Source organism: Phycodurus eques, chromosome 21 (assembly GCF_024500275.1).
Source record: "Phycodurus eques isolate BA_2022a chromosome 21, UOR_Pequ_1.1, whole genome shotgun sequence".
In the NCBI taxonomy this organism is placed as follows: Eukaryota; Metazoa; Chordata; class Actinopteri; order Syngnathiformes; family Syngnathidae; genus Phycodurus; species Phycodurus eques.
In genome coordinates, this window is record NC_084545.1 from 11746389 (window position 1) to 11754912 (window position 8524).

An 8524-nucleotide genomic window follows, 5' to 3' on the forward strand; every position below is an offset into this window, starting at 1 on the left:
ATGAAAGCAACTATTATCACCCTGGCAAATTCATTATGACACGCCAAGGATAATTTTATTTTATTTTTTTTAAATGTTCAATTTTACACCGCCACTGAATAAGTGCCATTGGCAGCGGAGTGTGTGTTTTGTGTCACCAGATTGCACACATTCAGAATTTCACTCATTTGAGCCTGGCGCCACCATTCTTTGGAGGAGTGTGCGGTGGCCGTGAACACGTTACATCCACATGGGGCAAATGAGCACCCTTGCACATATTCATGAGCAGTCTTGCCACAGTTACCTTGAAAAAGTAACTTAGTTAGAAAAAAGTCACTTTTTAGTTTCTTTCAGCAGCTGCCAAATGGCAGGAATATCACTTATCCACAATAGAGAAAAAATATTAGCTTAACCAGACCCATGACTTGGTAATATACGCCACACAAGTTACAGAATGATGTCATCAACGTGAACCAATCACTTAAATATTAGTGCAGTGGAAGCCACATTAAATGACCAACTTAGTGCGGACTTGGCCTCAATTGCTTTGTGAAAATGATGAATCAACTAAACCCAATCAAAATCATTTGAAAATATCAATTTATTTATTGACTACTCAGTTATGCCTATCTGTCGTGACCTTTAATGCCAAAGGGCAATTTATGCAGCAATCACTGCTTCAAACAATCAATGTGAGTCGGCAGTTGATTGCTCGCCGACCTGCCGCATCAGCCTCCGACTGATTATTTCCTGACGCTGTGCTGTGAGATGGCTGCTGAGGAGTTTGACTGCTAATTAAAATGCAACAGGAGAACTTCAGAGGGGGACCCTTTAGAATCAGTGACAAAGTAAAAAATCCAGGCAAATATTTGTGTTGTCCATATATATGGACAACACAATGGCATTTGATGCACTTAGGGCTAAATTGATTGCGCTATTGGGCAACCAGCAGTGGCTCAACTACTTTTTACTCTAAAGAAGAACAGAAAGAAGAGAAGAAGAAGCTGAGCTACGCAGGGCATTAGTATGCGCAATGCAAAACTGGCATTAAAACAGGCTTTCAGAACATTTAGAGCAATACTTTTCAAACTGGGGTTGGTAGCTTAGGGATACGCAAAATAATTTGCAATACACTACTATGTCGAATTGTGGTCGACAACTCGTCAACTTTTCGAAATTGATGTCCATCTCTACTTTTAAAGAAAACATAGTGTGATTTTAGTACTAATTTTCCATAATATGTTCCCTGTAAATATTGTATAGTATCTTTTTGTCAAAATTGAAGGGATAAAACATAATTTTGATGAAGAAAAGTCTCCCATGGCATTCTTTGCTCTTCTTAAGAAATGCTCTATTTATGGTAAAACTGCCCACCTGTTGTCTCAGTCTCCTTAAAGGATGATCATTGGTCCTATGCCATTCAGAATAACATTAAATCTAAAGCTTGAGAAAATAAATGTATGAGTCTCCGTATTTCCAGCATGCTTAAACCAGTGTGGGGGGCGAAGGACTCCGATGAAAGAATGGGGCTACAGTATATAGACGCCTGGTCATTATGTTCCTATTAGCTCATCTACTGTACCAAACAAACATTAGCATGTCTAGATGCTGATGTTTATGATGATGGTTATCATTATGCACGCTGGAAACACAATAGCGTTGCGAAACTCATTCCATTTCCTCCCTTGCTGTGAGACAATTCAGAAAGTAGTTCCGGGCTCAACACAGTGTCTCCACTGTCTCACACTGACATAATACCAACGAGAAAAGGGAACCAGCAGAGAAACTGTCGACTGGGATCCACTTGCATGCTGGAGTCAATTAGCGGGGGTGTGCAATTATGTTGTCCCCTAAAAAGCATTTAGTGGATGCAGGTCGGCTCTAATAGCATCTTAACTGTGTCGCTAAATGGGAAGTAAAACATTAATGGGAGAGCGTGAATGTGTGCGTATGTCACAGAAGTTAATTGCTGGGGATTTCCATCAGACCACACACGCACACACACATAATTGCTATGAGTTTCTTCTCACAGGTTATCTGTTACAAAGCTGACAAAAAAAAAAAAAGTCATGCAATTGCATTATATACAGTATGTGCTCCTGCTTGGATCAAAGCAAAGAAATAACAACATTTAAGCTACTTATGTTCTTCAGGACTGCAGCAAAACCCAATACTAGTTCTATCATTATTATCAGAAATGGTAGCAGTAGTGGGAATAGTAGCGCAAGTCATGTTGTGAGTAGAGCAACAATACTATTGCACAGCCTCATGTACACTACTTTGTACCATTATTGGTATTGATTGTTGGAGCTTGCGGAGCCTCTTTCCTATGCATATTTAATTTTTGATTTACACTCATTGTGATCCGGGAAGTAATAATTATAATTAAAAAATATATATTTTTGTTGCAAATCACAGCGAAATGTAATGTAATGGGTCATGCAAATGAAGTCTGCACCCTTGAGCTGCACTTCACAGGGGTGTGGTGCCTTGCTCAACGGCACCTTGACTGTTGTCAGGATGTAAACTAGCATCTTTCAAACAACTGCAGTAGTTCTAATGCCATAGTGAGACTTGAACCATGATCTCCCAGTTCCAGAGTCCTGACAGATGAACAACTTCCGCCACTCAGTGTGGTCCAAAACATACAACATAATGGATGAAAATGACCTTCCGAAATAATGATATATTCACATCATCATTTTTTGATATATTTAATGTTGTTGTGTTTTTAAAGCTTACTATTATGATGAAGGGTTACATACATTTGCATATGAACATAACCATCTGAAATGGGGCTTGGCTCATGTCAGAAAGAGCTTCACTGCCAGCCCTCCCAGTTAACAAGGCTATTTGACTGATATAGCCGTCAATGGCAGTGCATGAGTTAAACAAAGAAGGTGAATGGAGGTTCAAGATGCACTTCTTGCCCTTGGCAATGCTTTTACTGATCTCAAACCTGAAAAAGGATATGGAAATAAGAACATGCTGTATTTTAGCATGATTCAACCATCCATCCATCCAGTTTCTATATCGTTTATCCGGTTCAGGCTCACAGGAAGCTGGAGTCTATCCCAGCTGACTTCAGGCGGAAAGGCGGACTTCACCCTGGACGGGTCGTCAGTCAATCACAGCGCACGAAACAGACAACGTTTCGGACTTTCAATCACACCGTCACTGAATAATAATCTGTGTCATTTATCATCCGAGTCTTTCAATAAAGTTTTTATAAGGTCTAACTAGTCTGCATGTTGCAGTTTAAAAAAGAGGAGCACTAATTGGATGCTGTCACCTGTGAACAGAAAAGAAAACATCCCCCAAACTCTCTGTCCCTTTCAATATCCTCAATCTTTTCTTCACCTTCAACGTTCTAATAACACTCTTTAAGTTGACATTCCGTTTTCCCCCCTTCCGCGGGCCACACCGCTGCTGTCTGGTTTCTAATTGTTATAATAATTGCGGTTGCGACTAATCTCAGCCAGAGCAGCGACCTTGGGATTTGTGATAATGAAATAATTGCCCAAATGCTTCTTTTTTTTTTCCACCTCTCTCTATCAGCTGCTGAGACCTGAACCCACAGACGAAGATGCATCAACATTCATTCGGTTTCCATCAGCCACACTTTGCACTTTAATTGAAATTTAGATTGTTGTTGACCTCGTGGGTGAGGCTTCCTGGAACAGCAGGAAGGAGGATTCACCCTCAAATGGGAAGAATGCCAGCTGTCTGTCACTGCACATGCTATATGTCCATGGAGGAAGTGCGCATCGTCTATTTTCTCGAGCTTTTTAGTTCTGCATTGTTCTAATGATTGAATGTGAGCAAGCACAAATAGGACATTACTTACATTTGTCTCGGCTGAAAACGCATCATTTATCACGCAGCAGGTCAAATGAGGCTGCTACGAGAGTAAAGTACACTGCCACAATCAACAAGGTCCAAAATTCGTAAGAGAGAAAAAGAATATTGCGAAGACATCTAATTAACAGTATAAACACATGGACAAAATGTTGGCAACTTTCTGTTAAAGAAAGAAACCCTCACTGAAATAACTTGAAACAGCTACTAACCGCGCAAGAATACGGAAATTATGCAAACTCAACACAGGAAGGACGAATTCGAATCCCCAACCACACAACTGTGAGGAGGATGTGCTCACCACTCATCCACTGTGCCACCCAATAATAAAAATAAAGTCGGATATTTAAAAGAGCTCCTCAATCAAATCTCATTAGATTGCAAGTGTCGCTCGTGTTGTGCTCGCTGAGTGTTCATGTCTATTTAAGGAAAGCCTTTTAGCACGAGATGAATTTCACGGCATTGAAATGTGGGCTTTCATTTTTAGGGCACGCTGCATCATTTAACAGGAGGGCTCCAAGAACATTAGCAGTGGGACTAAAATAGTTGGTGCTCCCCAAGTAGGACACGGGGAGGTGTTGTCAAGACCTTGTAGCATAGCAAAAAGGTGACAAATATCCATTAGCGTTTTCCTTTCTTTTCCTTAAAATCAATTTTGCATGCACCGCAAAGTTTCCAAAATCTTGTAAAATAAATTCCGACGTACAAACCAAGTCAAACGTTTGGATGTAAAAGTGTTACATTCAGCACTATGGTGAAGACATACTGTATGATTTGAAAATTCCTGCATGATTCCCTTTGGATGAGCATTAACAGTAGACTGGTACAGTACATACAAGGACAACCCAAAGTTCCCATAAAGATGAGAACGTTTCCTCAAAAACCTGAATAGGAATCCTGCTATCTGTCAGAGTATGACAGAAATAAAGTCATTTCAAGGCATCCCCCTAATTTCTTTCCAAGTGGGTAACGTGAAAAATTCTGTAAAAGTAGGCAAATGGATTTACTCAAGGCATTTGTCACCTATATGATTTACTCATTCCCATTCTTCTTTCTTTTGTCAGACATAATCCATCATTTTTGGACAACTTCAATTTTTACCAATGTTAAAAATTGTTACCTATTGTAACATAGTGTGAGTGACCATGTTGAGATGTTTCGTATAAAAATATGTTTGGTAATGTAGTTTTTGCACGGCAAACCAACAAACAGCAATAAAAACCTAACACACATTTTGTCCTGACGCTTAGCGATGGAAGCATATCAGAAATTGTGTGTGAATGTTATATCATAGCAATCCCACATACGACTATAATATGCCTGTCTCGTATGTGGCAAACATTCTGTAATGTTCTTAGCAATGATGCTGCTATTTGGAGTGATAAAAACAAACAAAACAAAAAATAATAATAATAATGTTTGACTGACTGGACTAAGAGTATTCATGTTAACAACAATTTTTTTTTTTTTTTTTTAAATCTGAACTAGGCCTGCAGCTTAGAAGTGTTGAATAACTGTTACCATGGACCTTCTGGGGCGCAGTGACCAAAACCAACACTATAGCAGAGTGTCTGAATTATTAAGGCTTTGGAAGGAATGGGAGCATGAAAGTGAACATGCTGTTCAGGGATGGACCAGATGATATAAATTAGATACAACACATGCACTACATGCTGCAGAAGATTAATTCTAAGTAATACTCTATTTTTATGCAATACCTTTTAAGATCAGCTGTGGTATAAATAGTATCGGACAGGAGAAAAAAGATCATATGAGGTCATTGTTTTTCTGGAAGCTTCTCTTCTTGAGAACAGTTCATGTGAATCGTATTTGACATTTCAGGATGGTGTTGAAAGTCCAACTACAGCAGCAGTACAAAGTAGTAGCAAAGACAAATTTATCATGTTTGATATAAAGACAATAGCATTTTCCTGTTCTGAGTCGTCTGCTGACCCATGCTGCTTCCGCTTCCACTATATTCATTCCGCTAATTAAACTGACTACGGAACAAAATCCAACTCAGTAGCCTTAATTGCTTTTGACGCAATGCATAGATTTTTCAGCGATAAGACCCGTAGTAAGCGTTAGAATTAGTGAACATTTTAATTAGCCTCTTTTGTATGGAGGTGAATTTGATGAAGAAACGGTGAGAGAAGAGGGACTTTTTTCTGAAGCTCTGGGAGGGAACAGCTCAGGAGAGAACGAACGGCCTGCTTTATATGGGGACACTTTAATTACTGCCACACAGAACAACACTGCAATTTGAAGAAGAGGAAAAAAGAAGACAGAACACAGAGTGGGAACAAATGATGGTGCAGTGATTCATCCAAAAATATATTTTCAAAAAAGATGAAGTATTGCTTCTTGGTGAAATTGTGCGTAATTTAGTTTCTGTGAGAGCGTTTCAGTCGTTCGTATGAAGATAATCCTGAATTATGTCCCAGACAGCCCCTCATATTACACCCTGTATAGACCAGGGGTGTCCAAACTTTTTCCACCGAGGGCCGCATACAGAAAAATCAAAAGATGCAAGGGCCTTTAATGTATTAAGCTCCGTAAAACCAATCTACTAAGTAATGATATATTGTTTATAAATTGTAGTTACTACAACTACTATGTCACAGCTTTTTGGGGTGGCACTATAAAAGATCAATAGATCCACCCCTTTATTATGTTGATCTCCAAATTCAGAACCAAAACAAGAACGTGTAGTAAAATGACATTTTTTAGGATCATTAATTGGACCTTGATGAGGAGCAGAAAGTGTGGGAGACTATTCTTGCACATTATCTTTATTCACTGTAATGAAGAGAAATTGTGTTAGTATTTTAGTTGTCAATAGTTTCTTTGCGTCTTTGCATATCGTTAACCTAATAGCATAGGAACCTGAGCCATTACTGCCACAATATTAATAAAAAAAATAGCAATGCGCTTGCTTAAAATTGTGTTGTGTCTGTGTGGACTGTCGGTCATCCAGGTGACGGTAATCCACAAAGGTCGAATCAAAGCAACTGGATTGTAGATGTTTGTTGAATATGTTGGTTTTTTCTTTTTCCATTCTTTTCCGAAAACGTTAAAAAAAAAAAGCATGTGGGCAATTATGTTATTAGACTGGCGATAAATAGAAAACCTTTATATTAAATTTATATTAAATATTAAAATGATATATTATTTTTGTGGTAGTAGTTCTAGTTGTGTGAGTCTTTAATTTTTGCAATTTCTTTTAATGATTTGACCTGATGTAATAAAAATGTAGCGTTTGAACATTGGTGTGTAGACTTTTTTTATACCCACTGCATTTAATGTAATTAGATTGTTAGTTATATAATAGAAAGAGACATTTTTAAACACGAATGCAGTATAGCGCACAGTCATTTCAAACCATACTCCCCTTTGTTTTTGTAAATTATGTTTATCATTCTGCAACTGCAGATCATATAATCCACAACCTCAATCTTACGTGTGCGGCTGGAATGTGATTTGAGCAGCGGCTCAACTGATTGCAACTGAAAACAACGAGGCAATTCATTTTCAAAGTAACAAATATTGTCTACGTTCAATCATCAAGTATTGAATTATTCGATGTCGACCCTTTTAGTAGCGTGTATAGAAATTATAATTATTGACTCATCTTGATTATCCTTCCCTGTGCAATTTCTTTCCACCTTTCACCTCACTGTAGAAGGAAGCATGCCAACTGCAGTGTAATATCTCAGTGATGTAATGAATTTGGAAGGTAATAATTCTGTGTCATCCTTGGGATTAGATGATGATTATTGCTATGATTACAATTGAATGTGAGATACCTTAGTGTATGAAGGTTTAAATCCGAGGTGATTGCATGCAAATGTCCACTGACAACGCATGGCACGTATTGATGACTGCGAGCCTGAGAAATAAACACAAAAGCACACGCAGCATTTTCAAAAGGAGTGTAAATGTGCATTTTTCATATTTGAACTGAGCTTTGGCCGAGTGTTTTTAATCCAAATGTTTCAGCCTCGCACTTCCTGAGAGGTTTGGGAATGAGATTCTGCTGTCGTGTATAATCCACTTCTATAATGACTTTCCTAGGGAAAAAAGGCGGGCGCCCACAGGGGCCTCGCTAAGTAACTGTCAGAGCGAGAATCACAGCGACTCACCGCTAACACCGCCACATCCTATAAATTGGGACTGCCTGTTAAGGCTGCACGTTTGCACTGAACTTGTCCCAATTCCCACATTGTAGTGTGCAGAGGACTTAACGTTTCCATAATGGCTGCTTTTGGATAGACTGTAACTTCCAATGAGCCATTAATGGCTCACTGCTACCTGCTTTATAGTCTCAGAATCTTAATCTGATTCATTAAGTACTAAAGACGTCCATGATTGCATCCAGCCGTAGGACAGATTTAGGAATTTCTATCTTATTGGCGGCTTTTATAAATGACGTACAATTCTTCTCTCACTGGACACATTAGTAACACTTGCACAATCTAATGACATCCAATGCAATATTCATATATCCATTTTTAGTACCAAGTATGGTAGTATGGTCGTTTATCCCAGCAGACTACACCCCAGACCGGTCGCCAGCCAAACAAAGGGCACATGTGGAGACAGGCAACCATTCCCACTCACATTCGTACAATCACTGACTGGGATTTAGTTTTCAATCAATTTTTGGATCCTGGGAGGAAGCCAGAGG